Source organism: Carassius carassius, chromosome 26 (genome assembly GCF_963082965.1).
Source record: "Carassius carassius chromosome 26, fCarCar2.1, whole genome shotgun sequence".
Taxonomy (NCBI): Eukaryota; Metazoa; Chordata; class Actinopteri; order Cypriniformes; family Cyprinidae; genus Carassius; species Carassius carassius.
In genome coordinates, this window is record NC_081780.1 from 8,027,745 (window position 1) to 8,039,983 (window position 12,239).

The window sequence follows — 12,239 nt, forward strand, 5'->3', positions numbered from 1 at the left end:
ACATGACATATAATAGGGACCTGTTCATGATTTATAATGCTTTGTTTGCTATTTGAACAGAACATCTTGTTAAAGCTGTTGTCATGACTGAGTTATGAAATATCATTGGCTTCTCTGGTGTTGCAACACATGGTTTAACCAGAAAAACACTTTATTTTGACAGGCACTAATGTGCAGGATTATTTGTACATTCTGGCTATATTCAGTATGAAATGCCAGCCAACCAATGTAGTCACCTGGGTATTGTATGCACACAAAAAAATTTGCATACTGGACAAGTATATAAACTGCAGCATGATATTCTCAACATAGCCTGCTTTATGTAAGACTCACCTAGCAAGCTCATTGCTTGAATCAATGGAGACCGCCGAATTAACAATGTATCACATCAACAATGTTTTGTTTTAAAAATGCTAAACAAACAGAATCAAAGGATAAAAAAAAAGAGGAAATTAAGGTTAATGTGCAAAACGTGCAAATCCGGACTTCTAGGTAAGGAATCTCTTGGGGAATGTCTGGGGCTTTCGTTTGGTTTGGCCAGAACTTGAAAGCACGTCTCTAAATTAAAAATATCTGAGGAAAAATGGCAAGTCATAGTAGCAGAGGCATTTTAGCTCTGTGGATATTTTTCAAACTAATCCACGTAGAGCGTGAAGCTCAGGAGGCTTAAAGTTCAGCATGAAAGTGAAGGAGAGGGAGGATGAAGAATTGAACACTTTCTGTATTCCTCATTGGCTTTTGATCAGTCTCATTGCTTTTGAGAGAAACCCTTTGACTGATCTATGACTTCATTTTCATCTAGCCAGGAGCTGAAATTACTCTTCCCCCCCAAAATCCATATTTCTCTATTACATTTCCAAGATTTTGCTTTCCATTGTGTCTTATAGAGAACAGAGCGATTCCCTCACTAAGGTGGATTAATATGTGTAGAGTTTGACTGAATATATCCTGTGCATTTCCTCTGGATCTACAGGGATCAGATTCAATCAGGAAGGGACGGGTTGCTATCACAGACTATTCAAAACAAGCAAAAATGGTCTGAAAATGTTCTAAACGTAAAAGGCCAAACCGACGCCAATCAACAACGAACATGATATGCGGCAATTAAAAATCACTCGAAATAAAAGAAAATACTCTGCCTGTGTTAAGCGGGAAGACAGAAGGACGTTTATATTTAGGCAACGTTTAAAACAGGCTTTCTGTCACATGCTGAATTCTCAAAGGCTGCGTGTCTCTCATAGCAACAGGCTAATATGCCATACATGGAATCACTTTCCCCAAAAGTGAAGCAATATCTGTAACATTTTCCAGTTGACCACTCAGCCCTGACAAGCCTATTTCATATCTAGGTTGGCTCATGTCGAGGAGATAAATATTTATGCTCAGCTGATGTTCTTTATTTCTGTATTTTACAATTGTGAATATAGATTTTCTGAAGAAAGTCAGCTCTAAACCTTAATCAGTTTCCAATGACATCTATACACACTTCAGAATTCTTTTTTATATATATATAGATGTCGCCTCAATGCAACTCTAGGGTGTTTTAAATTTTTTTTTTTTTATTATTCATCGTCCAATAGTTGGAAGTTGTATATTGCTCCTAAACAGGCTGCATGATTTGACAATTATAAAAGAAGCAGGCCTACATATAGTAACTATTATTTTTTTAGTGGTTAATATTTATGGATACTAACTTAAAATGTGACTTCAATTACTATTAATTGGCTGAATTAATTAAAGACACTTATTTAAAATACATTCAAAGAAAGATGCAACACATTTTGTCTAACTTAACGGTTCCTTCTTTTAACATTCTGTCAACGAAAGCCATTTTATGGGGTGGATAGCAATTCCATAACCAATGAGTTAACAGAAGCCAGCACACAATGACCTGTGAGATTGAATACAAAGATCAATCCACGATGACGCTCATGTGCACCTGCTTTACAGAGTCCCAGTGTAATACACAAAAATCCATTTAGTCCAAATGTCACGGTTCAGTATTTTCCTCTCGGCATGGGGAATCATAAAGGTTACTAGTAGAAGAAAACAGAAAATATTACATTCAATCTTGTGGACACAATAGTCAATATTTTGGCATTTTATATAATTTAATCTTTAATTTGTAAACATAAAAGAAGAAGAACATTTTTTAATTTTTCCACTTTCTGTTACGCCATATAACAACTTAAACCACGGTTGCAAAATCACTCATGGAGACTGTATTTGAACAGAAGCCACAAAAACCAACTCATACCTAAACAATACACCCAGCCGGCCTACAGTAATAAATGTGGATGTTAATCTTGACAAAAAACAGGCTGTACGCCATTGCAAACATTTGTAAAAATAGCATGAGGGGTTAGGACTGGAAAGTGAGATGTGTTTATGCTTGATGATTTCAACATTATATAACCATTCTCACACAGAATCCCAAAAAGTGACTCTTCTGATGATAAAGGAAACCGAATAGACTGAAAATTCATAATACCAAATAATTAAGCTATCAATAAGCTACACAGTTAGGAGATTCAATTCTGTTTAGAGTCCAATAACACAAGCATTTGGTTGCATAGCAATTGCAATAAGAAGTACCATTATTTCACATCATGCTTTGTAAAAAACATTTCACAGTATTAATACAAAGCACTAGACAGTCATTACCACACTCAAGAGAAAAATACATGCGCTGTGACATAACCAGCTTCACAAACCACATATGACTCATCTGATGTTTTAAGACACTGACTACTCAACAAAACAAGGGAGAGACAGGTCTTGCAATATTTGGATGGACTTTTATTGCCAGACCAGGGTTGCTTCTTACTGGTTCCAATTGATATGATTCGCCTAAAGCATCAGTAGCAATGCAGTAGCCCAAATAAAACTATGGAGAGTCTGATATATATAAACTCTGCTTATCGGCAATATCACAAGATCATTCACAAAGGCAGGGCGTTTTGCCGTCATAACCTATTTTTGGTGCTATTCATCAAACCTTTCTCCAAACAGAACTCCCAACAGACCACAGCTGAGAACAATCCTCCCGTCTCCCAGATGATATGTGGCATATTATATGAAGGCAGTGTCCAATTTAAAAGGGAAAAAGATAGTTTGGAAAGTATATTTTTGAAGTTTTGCGGCATACGTTTTTGGAGAGCATTCAAATGACAAAAAAACCTCTTGATACAATAAAATGACTATTGTATTATACAATGACTATCTTCTTTGTGCTTTCTGCCAATATTATAAATAAATAAATTAAACTAAAATTAAATGAAAAATTGTAATAATAATTTCATTCATTATCTGGCTCGGCTCGGTGTTCATCTTCAGTTCTCTCTTCACAGCAGTTCAGTCAGTGTACTGTTTGAGTAAATGAATAACTCCGGGATATTGGTTTGTTTTGACTCAGAGGGAGTGTCATTAAAACGTTAACAGCTTAAGTCATTGGTGGATTAATGCTTATTGGAGACACGAACCGTTTCAAATGATTCAGTTCGATTTGGTGAACTGGTTCAAGAAGATCCAGTTACATCGAGTGATTCATTCGCAAACCGGATATCACTACACTGCAGTGAACGCGCTCACAACAGACCCAGATGAGAAGACAATGCTGAATAAAGTCGTAGTTTTGGCTATTTTTGGACCAAAATGTATTTTCGATGCTTCAACAAATTCTAACTGACCCTGTGATGTCACATGGAGTACTTTGATGATGTTTTTATTACCTTTCTGGACATGGACAGTAGACCGTATATACGTTTTCAATGGAGGGACAGAGAGCTCTCGGACTAAATCTAAAATATCTTAAACTGTGTTCTGAAGATGAACGGAGGTCTTAAGGATTTGGAACGACATGAGGGTAAGTTATTAATTACATAATTTTCATTTTTCGGTGAACTAACCCTTTAAAACAATTTACAATTGCTTTATTACTTTTAGTTTTACACTGATTATTGTGTAACAAATAGGAACAGTGGCATTCAGAGCAAAAGTGCTCCAGATACTGATAGTTTCTGTATACATTTAGCAGTGCAGTGACGCAAAATGTAGGCCATATTAAACTACAAAGTCTTGTGAATGTAAATGTTGCTATTACAGAAGAAAATGTTAGATTACCTTATCAAATGGGTCAAGGCCTACATATACAGTACTAACAGTCAATGGTCATGTTTAAACTATCATATAAAGTATTTCCAACAGCCATGACTACTTTGAAGTCTAATGCCAGAATTATGCAACTGATTGTTGCAATTATGAATAGGCCAGGGCTGAATGCTACAACTGCAGTATATAACATTTTACTTTAAGTATAGCTGTTGGGTGAACAAATAAACATAATAAAACCTTAAACCTATGAATATAACTTTGAAGATGTGACCTCAATATACTCATACTTGCTATGATCTAAAACTGACTCTTGACCTACCTTTTGACTCTTTGATGCTCCAGTGATGCATTGTGGGATATCTGGATCACAGAGTTCGTGCAGTTCTGGCACACATCATCACAGACTTGCTGGAAAGGTCAACCACAGAGATCATCTGTAAGATGGCTAGACACTGCATTCAAGCTGAGAGTTAACATGACCTCAATATTTAGACATGATATATGAAAGTGTTTGCCTGAATGGAATAATACATATAAAATGATCAAATATAACAAAAACATTCAATGTGAATTTAATAAACACAGAAATTGAACTAGATTATGACATTCTGAAGAAAATTGTTAGTTCTGGATGCAGAAGTTTGACCATTTCTGTCAAATAAATGAATACACGGAAAATAAATATTGATTAATAATATTGAGTTATTTTATGAATTTTGTAAATATTAAATTATTTCAAAATTATTTTACAATCTTACCAGCATATTAACTTAAAGCTTTGACTAAAAAAATATATCATCATTATAACGTACAAATCAATTGGTTAAGCAACAAGATGAACAATGCACCAATATTACAGAAATATTAATCCTTAAGTCTGATTTAATTTTTAATATAATCGATAATTGGGAGGCAATTTGCACTAGTTGCATCTGAACACAAAATTTCATGATTGATTAATCAGAATCAAGCATTCTTTATAGTACTAAATATTATTTTTAGGGCTGGTAAGCGACTAAATTTTTTTATCTAATTAATTACATGATGTGGTGATTAATTCATCTAATAATTCGCACATCAAATTTGGAGAAATTACTCTGAAAAGATTATTTAAAGTCATTGTTGTGCAAAGCATCAAACTGAAATTACAAAAAGTAGGTTCAGCAAGAAATATTTTGCTTGATAAAATGTATTACTTATACTCTTTTGGATCGAGTAAACGATGACAGAATTGTCATTTTTGGTTGGGTGAACTATAACTTTAATAATTTATTAATTTTCTTATTATTACTATGAAAATATTAAATTATTTCTTTAATGAAATGATACATTTAAATTATAAACAAAAAATGCCAGTAGGTGGTGGTAAATGTCATAATCATTAAGTCATTGAGTCATTTATTCATTCGTTTGATTCGTTCAAATGGCTGATTCCTTCAGGTGTGAAGTAAATGGTTCTTTATGAATGCTTCATTGAATCATTAGGCTTGTTCGACTTGAAGCGGATCATCACCATCAGAATGACCGGTGTGTGACATCAAAGAACCACAAGAGTTTATAGAGCAGACGACAGGCTTGTTCGACTTCATGGAGCTTGAAGCAGTGCATGCCGGTTAGAAATTTTGTCCGAGTTGATACAGCGCTGACGCCACGTGACTGTGACGTGTGCCATCAAAGTACTGCGAGAGCGATTCGAGAGTAGCCGGAGAACTCAACCAGCGCAGCTTCTGAAGAGCGACTGCACAGGTTCTGATGACGACACAACTGATCCACGATTGGCTGGATTCACTGATGAATGCCTTTCAAGTTTATTGCGAGTCGACTTCAGTTTCAGAAATTCTCATATGGACTTTTAAAACAGTTCAATACGTTTTTATGTCGTCTTCATCTTATAAATCATATTTATTAAATATTGTTTGACTGTATGTACTTTATTGTTAATATAAAGTTTGTGTATGTTTATTTTGCATGACTTTCTTTTTTATACAGACCTTTTACAGTATTCAGCAGCATAACCTATTCAAATGAGTATTTTTAATAACTAAAAAGTTAATCTTAAAAACAAACAAGCTAATGTGGTCATAAATGTATGCTCCTATACAAATGATACATAATACATTATGTTCCTCCATTTGTTTGGTTTCTTCATATTCTCCAGTTTATTTTGCTGTGTTTATACTTCACCTGCATGTGGTTAGCAAACTGCTAACAACTTGCTGTAACTTCAACTTGACAACATTCTGTTCACTTTCAAATAGTTGGTCTAAATCACAATATAAATCCAACAGAATTGTGCTTTTCTGTATATGAAAATCAGTGCTGTGATGTTTAAAGTGTTAAAAAGAGCTCAGCAGGAGGGTACTGTAAATCTTGTTGCTGAAACCTTCTTAAAAAACACATACCCACCAGGGAATTTTTTTATAGGTTACTTTTATCATTTTGTATTAGCAGAAACACCCATGTCATACTGCTAAAGTATATATCCAATATGTTATCTTGTTTTGGAAGACACCCTTCCAAAACACCACTTATACACACATTTAAACGCGATCAAGTAAGCAAACGCCACGTGATCTGCCATGACTGACATAATTGCAGCCAGTGTTGGGAAGGTTACTTTGGAAATGTAATAGGTTACAGATTACAAGTTACCCTATTTAAAATGTAATAGTAGTGTAACTTTTTCAATTACTTTATTAAAGTAATGTAACTGATTACTTTTGATTACTTTTTGATTACTTTTAAAAATCTCTAATAAATGTTTATTTGCAACCGTTAGTCAACATTTACACTATGCAGGTTTAACCTTAAAGTAGAGCTCAATACTGTCAGACTTTCACCATCCTTCATCACTTGAATTAAGATGATCAAATTTGAACATCCACCACACAATCAGACTTTAGTTCTGCATTTTACTTTAAGATTGATCTAAAGTTCAATGCAAATTTAAAATCATAAGAAATTGTTTAGTGAAACTTTTTTTGAAACCAAATCTTTGCATAGTTTCAGGAAACACTGCTTCTAACAATAGTTTGGAAAGAAAAAGTTAATTAAAAAATAATAAATAAAAGCATATACATCAACTCAAATATGTTTATCTAATAAGCATACCTCCTATTCTGTGTACTAAACTCCTGAAACACTGCTGTCTCTTTGTATATGATGATAGTTTTCTCAAAACAAGTTAAATGCTCATGAAGTGATTCATGATAGAGATTGTGTTTATGTGTTCATGTACTAATATATCGAGACGGCAGAGGTTGAAAACACTCTGAGCTTCAGTAGGCCTATGTATAGTAAATGAAACCGCAAGTCTGCATCAATTTCCATGAGGGGTGGACTGCGAAAAAAATGTCAGACCAGGAAATCTCTAACTCATACAAACAAATTCATGGACAACACTATTTTTTGTATGGACCTGACATAAAAAAGGTTTAAATCTTTAGTTTGGGGACATGCAAAATAATAAAAAATTCTCTGCTGAACTGCACCTTCACTTCCATTTTTCTTTTCAGTCTCTTTATTTTGCCCTGTTATCCATCTCTCTCATGACTTTAATACTCAAGATTTAACAAAACTATAATTTCTAAACTGCCTACATGTCAAAATGAGTGCATCACTTCAATATATTTATAGAAAAATCCTAATTCATGAGTCATGTTTTTCCCTTACACAAATTTACCATGCTTTTATTATATAAAAGTACATTAACCTTGTTTTATTTATTTGCAAATGGATTACCATTTGTATTTGTTTTTAAATAAATACATTTGTAAGATAATTTTTAATTTGTGGCATGGTGTATTGTGTGCTTTGTGGCAATAGTAACCTTTGTCTCTGGATTAATAGCAAAATATTAAAACATAAATTTTCGTAAGGGTTGTGTAGTTGTCTGTCATAGCTTCCCCTAAACCTATAATAAAATCTCATTATTTTTCATCTTAATTACTACTGTAACATTATAATAGATAATAATGATGTCGTTTATGCAGTATTTTGAGTGAGTGTGATCAATGTGCTGTTGCTCCTTGACTAAGTGAACAAATACAAAACTACAATAGCATCTTTACAGATGAAACTGGCCTGCACTGCAAACCCTGAAAAGTAGTTTTGCTTCTCTGCTCCAGCTGTGCGCTACAGTCCACTCCGGTCTCTCTCTCTTGGATTGATTACTCTGAGTCTGATCCAAACCGTTCGGCGGAGGCGCGGAGAGCGCGCGCGACCAACCATTGCCAGTCACAACTAACCGATCCATTAATTATTAGAGATGTAATTATCGAATGGCGGATTCGGAAATGATCGATTTAGTACAGTACATTCGGCAGGCAATTATACAATAATAATATTAAAATAGCGGGACAAATCGTCTGCCAGGCCACCGGGAATTGTCCTGGTTCTCCCGATGTCCGGTCCGCGCCTGTTCTCCACAGACATGCAGAACGTGCAGGATTCATAATGTCTTTTGCGGCTTAATATTCATAGACACTAGTCCATGCTTTGATTCAAGTGTACTGACCTACTTTTGATTTATTTGTCCAAAATGTGGCATATTCTGTCCGCGTTAGGCAATAGCAATCCCGTTTTTATGACTGGATTCTACGAACCAGACTATGTTTCTGCATCGCGGAAATTATAGGGCCGTGTGTCTCAGAAGAAATCATTTAAATCTGTATGTGGATGTGTGAAATATTCATATGTAATCCCCTTTGTAATCTTTAAAAATTTCATAAGTAACTGTAATTTAATTACTCACTTTTTCTTAGTAACTGTAACTGATTACAGTTACATTTATTTTGTAATTAAATTACGTAACGCCGTTACATGTAACTAGTTACTCCCCAACACTGATTGCAGCAAACTACGGGATCCACAACGTGTCCGGCTTCATATCTCCGTTTGCAGCTCCTCCCCACCTGCACGCGGCTACTCTCGCCGATCGGTTGCATCCAGCCGCAGCCGATGTCGAACACACCTGACGATTCCTTGTGCTTTTGAATCGCTCTCGCGGTACTTTGATGTCATACACCGATCGGTCTGTGCAGCACCACTTCAAAGCCAACGCGACTATGGCCGGTGGTTCAATGCGCCAAATGGTTCACCATATTCGTTCAAAACGTGGATTAAGAAATGAAATGCCGCTGTGGGTTGCTCGGCGATGAACAGTTCTGATTTGTCTTTATATTTTGTTTGGCAAAATTGAGCAAAACAGACAACACTGTGTCTAAAATAAGTAACACAATATTAACTTATTAATGAACTGTTGTATAAGATGAGGATCCAACCGAAGATCACATTTGCACTCATGTGATATTGCCTACAGCTCGTGTGATATTTCTTAACTATGCGAGGTAGCTAAATATGACACAAAATTTCAAACAGGCATTTTGCCCCATATCTTGAATTTCAGGGATATTCTCTATGCTCCATCACGCAGTCAGTTATTGTCCTGCCTCATATCAGTCATCAATAGACTGTATGAAATGGCAGATGATCCATAGAGGTCTGGGGCGGGGCAAGTGCGTTGAATGCGTTAATAATTTTAATGCGTTATTTTTCTCCATAATTAATATAATTAACGCATTAAATTACCAGCCCTAATTATTTTATAATCAATATAATTCATTTCTGTTTTCAACGCTATTCATTTAAAGCATGCTCTTGTTTACAGGGAGAGGCATGTGTTTTATGCAGTGTCATGCATGCAATAACATCAGCCCAAAGGGGTACTTGGGTCTAATCCGAAATTACTTGACGTGAGTATCCATAATATCAATTAATTCTGCTGCTGCCATGGCAACAAATAAGCAGTTTTGGTTTTATAACTACAATACTACATTTACAAAAAGGACTATGCATTGAGACTAAGACAAATGGCATTGCTGTTGGCTGCAGATGTGGATCTGATCTGAGTGATGTTGCTTTACTTAGGACTGGGTTATTAATAGAGTGAAACTGTGACAGAAACAAAATGTTCAAAACGTTAAATGAAAAGCTGGTGGCAGGCGAGGAAGTGGCCCGTCCAAGCGGATCACGTAACAAACCAGAATTACTGCAGGAATAATATAACACATCCGGATTTGAGGTGTTATTGTCTGCTGAAAAATAGGACAAAGAAACAAAGGGGGAGACGGGTTGAGTTATCATATACTGCATGGAGATACAGTAGGTCCTGCTTTTGTATTCTCCAGTCCAAACAATGTATGGGAGAGAGGGGTAAGCTGTGCTACTTTTACATAAACCATCTCAGAGACAAGAAAATAAGAATGACAATAAATATAATCTCAAACATGCCATGTAGACAGTTTAGTTTACATTGTAATGTTTGTTTTGTTTGCATGTCAAAGTAAAGAAAAGCAAAAAAAAAAAAAAAAAACCTTAAATGTATAAAACTGACATCCAAACAAAAAGCAAAAAGAAAAAGAAAATAAAAATACAAAAAGATAATACTTCCAAAAAAGCAAAACAAAGCAAAAGAATGTCAGAAACAACAAAGACATACAAACAAAACAAAGCAAAAAACCTTAATGTATAAAACTAACATTAAAAAAATTACTTACTTTGACATACAAATAAAACAAAAACAAAGTAAAAAAAACAAAACAAAACAAAAGCAACACAAAAAACAACAACAAAAAACTAATGTGTGTGCTAATGAATCATTATGAGAACAAAAAGACTCAGAGAACATTCAAAACAATCAATTTCAAGTCCAAAAAAATAAAAAAAGACTTTGTATTTAAAAAGTAAACAGCGCCAGACAGTCTGACCCTCGTTTCTTCACGTGAGCTCCAAAACTGTAATGTAAGATCAGTTTGAAAAGCCAAACATGTCTCCAAGCCTATACTAAATAGTTTTAAAATCACCACTGAGATCCTCAGACACATTTCACAAGAAAAGAATGGTAAGCACGCTAATGTTTAATGCATTGGTTCTCGCGCATGAAATGCTCCAAAAGCAGAGGGATTGTCAGAGTCAACAGCACATGTTGTTTTGCCAGTGCCTTGTGTTTTAGAGTGTTAACGCACCATGGTGTTTGACAATGAGGAAATCATTCAGCCACTCTTTCAGTTGGTGTTGATTTAAGGTAAGATGCAAGTTCCAACTGAACAACATCCAACATGTGCTCGTGCACTGAACAAACAGCATAAACAGTACTAATGAATCACCAGTGGCAAGAGTAAAGGCTGAGATTTCAAGTGGACATGCATGTATATAAACAGCAATATGTTAATGTACAAAAAATATAAAGTACAAAAAAATTAAATCATTTTCTACCTGCCATGCAGGAAATGGAATTGGGCTGCAAACAAAAACACATAAAACAAAACAAAAAAATAAATAAAAGGACTGCACAAAAGAAAAAGCACATCTTAAACCAACACAGAAGCATGCACTTCCACTTCAAATGCAGATTTTAATCTTGGGATTATTTGTGAATACATGCCCTGTTTATGCTGGTTGTACAGTGCATAGCCACACAATTGATGCTGTTTGTTTGGAATTTACCTTAAATCAACATCAGCTGATAAAGCAAGACATTAGATTCGTAGATATTTTGGAGAATCACGATGTTTCATTCATGCATGGAGCCACAGTATATTTCTGAGCATAATTCAAATTTATTCAGTCACTGAAACACATTTTGTTTCTTCCATTTCTTAGACACTAAAAGGGCTGAATTGCTTGAGTATTAAACATTTATGCTTAAACCTCCTTCATAAGTGCAAATTCATGAACCAGAGCAACATTACAAGCTAAAAGGTCTTTATTATAAGAAACCACAAAAAACTCTGGAACACTTTGCTGCTTTCATTTCAGAATCACAAAAAAGACAGGCAGATCTTGTTCTTGACTATCAAAAATAACTGTGAATCGTGTATCCTAGTGACGTGACCACAACATAATATCATACAAGACTCCTGCAAAATGACTTGAGCTGAAGTCTAAACATGAACCTGTTCACTAGATTTGTTTTTCTGAGCATAACTCTTACCGGTCCAGTTTAAAAGCAAAGTAAAAAGCCAAATATTCAAAGCACACGGTAAAACTTACAGTAATGATCCATTTGTCATTAAATTAATGTCATACATTTAGAAGTAACACCTAGAGAACTTGAAAACACACAC